This window comes from Rhagoletis pomonella, unplaced genomic scaffold (assembly GCF_013731165.1).
Source record: "Rhagoletis pomonella isolate Grant_MI unplaced genomic scaffold, Rhpom_1.0 Rhpom_scaffold_00014, whole genome shotgun sequence".
In the NCBI taxonomy this organism is placed as follows: Eukaryota; Metazoa; Arthropoda; class Insecta; order Diptera; family Tephritidae; genus Rhagoletis; species Rhagoletis pomonella.
The window spans coordinates 20,412,831-20,415,643 of NW_023458568.1; positions in this window are offsets into that span (position 1 = coordinate 20,412,831).

Sequence of the window (2,813 nt, forward strand, 5' to 3'; positions counted from 1 at the left end):
AACGTTTCAAATAAAGAACCGATGAGATTTTGCAAATTTTATGTGTTATCAAGCTCTTAAAAAATCACCCGTTAAAACTGAATTTTTGTGAACCACTATAAATGATTTGCAACTGTTAATATATATCAAAAGAAAGGTAAATCGATTACCTTTCTCTTGACTATAGTATTGTTAAAATCGCTTAACTTTTTTTTTATAGAAATTTTGCAACTTTTGAAAAAATCTATATGTAAACAGTGAAAAAGTCGTCAAATTTTGCAAAGTTGTAATAAAACTGAATTTTTGTGAACTTTTATAAATGATTTGCAACTGTTAACATATATCGAAAGAAAGGTAAACCGATTTCCAAAACACGATGAATTATAAAGTGCCTCTGAAAATGAAAGTGCCAAAAATGGCACTATTGTGCCTACATTTCCATCAGTGGCACTCCGCACATTAAGCGCCTAATCATAGTAGTTGTAATCAGGGATGCCGTTTGGATCTAAATATATCCAATTGGATACATTTTTAGACGAATTTTTGCGGGATACTTATTTTTTCCGATCAGTATAAATGTGGATACTTTTTTAAATAGACCAAAATTTTATATTTTGTATAAAGTTTTTTCGTTAAAAACTCGATTTTCATTAATGACGTTTTTTAAATGTTTTAAAAATCGCTACTTAAGCGCGAAACTAGAGCATTTTATTTTTTGTGAACGAAGCAATGAACATATGAATAGATCTCACCAAAGCAGTGTAAGGCGCAATTGTTTAGTTAGCTAAAAAAGATGCTTTAAGCAAGATCTTAATATATACATATATAAAGTAAATATATCTCTTTCATACCACATATTTTCATTTGTTAATTTAAAAAGAAAGAAGATCTCAATGTAGTTTAAATACACTGTTTAAAAAACAAAATTTGATTTATTGAAGGAAATTTTTATGAATTTTACTGAAAATACTTTAAATACACTCTAATTTTTTTTTATTTATTTGCGCGTATTAAGGGCCAGTTTTTCAGTGCACGGTCGTGGTTTACACTAAGTTTAAACGGCCGATCTGGCTGGTTTAAACTAAGATCAGCCAATCAAATGCCAGCCAGCTGTTCAATTTAAACTCAGTTTACACAATCTAAGTTTAAACTGGCACTGAAAAACCGGACCTAAAAGAGGTAACTATTTTCCTCTTTTAATGTGTGCAAATTGGCACACCGCGTAATAAAATTAAACACTGCCTGTTTACTTTAACATACCAGATTTGTCGCAGAGAGCAAAATAACACATAAAATGTTTAAAATAGAGTAAATGTAGGGTTCGAAATTTCAGACTTTGGTATCGATACTGAGTACTCATTCTGGCATCGAGCTCATGGTATCGATACTCTAAAAGTATCAGGGAAAAAGTATCGATACTACTCAGTATCGGACTCATTAAAATACTTAAATTATTTTATTCTTCAATCGTATATCTAGTTATTTCCTGAAATTAAAACAACAGAAATTTAAAATATTTGATTTTCATGACTCAATCCTTATCCATTCGTTCTGAAATACACTAGCCAGAATTGCGATTACTTTGTAAAAAAGAAAACCATTTTGAAATATGAGTGTTTTTACACTCTAGAAAATAATTTCTACAACTTTACATACGCAGTTTTGCATTTTGCTGATACGCGGTATTGCATTTTGTTGACACGCGGTTTTTCACTTTAAACGACGATATATATATATATATATACATATATATATACTTTCACGAATTCAAATTTTATTAAGAAATTTTTTGTAAACTTTTTGTGTATGCATTTTTGTGTCCTATTGAATTTTAGTATAATAATGTGGAAGTTTGAATTAAAACCCAACGGTAGTAGGCTACACGTAAACTTGAATAGGTTACAAAACTGCATACCCAAAGAGTTTCTAAAAATTCTGCATTTTCGTGAACTTTGCGTAAAGTTTTATGGCCTTATTCATAAAAAATAAAAAAGGTATATAAACTGAAAAATTTATGAAAATGTAATTTTATTACGCTCTTTAAACCTACTTTATTTTTTATGAATTTATGTTTATGTTATACAACAGACTACACGCAATTTCAGTTTATTTTAAGTGATGGACAAAATTGAATGATAGTAATCCATATAAGCAAAGAAAATTGGGTCGCCAATGGAAGAAAAAATTTAAAAAGTCTGTTTTTTAATAAGTATTCGATACTACGACTACTTTGCAAAGTATCGAGTAAAATCACCAAATAAGGTATCGAGTATTAAAGTACTCATTTTTATAACCACAGTATCGATACTTACTCAATATCGATAGTATCGTTCGAACTCTAAGTAAATGTAAGCCCCTAATGTTTATTATTTGTAGGAAATGTATTTTTAGTTCAAAAATTTTTGCAACTTTAAACATTTCATGTGTATATTTTAAAGATCTTAAGTTCAAAATCAAATCCTGAACATCTTATACGTATGTATATTTATACAGATTCCTGTTGAAAAATAGATACTTTTCAGTAGTAGTTTTACACACACTTTTTAGAGTGTACAGGTACAAATGTAACATATTAATTACTATTTATTATACTTACTTTACAAAATACTTATGCATAAAAAATATTACTTATAAATTGAAATAACAAATGTTTGATTTTATGAAATATAAAAATATATATACACGTATTCCAAGTTCTTAGGATGGGTTAAATTATGTCTTTTTTTTGAAAATATTTTGTTTCCTTACAAATTATGAGATGGATACGTAAAAAAAAGAAAAATGGATACATTTGGATACATTTTTGGCTTGGTCGGTGATACATTTTCTTGGGA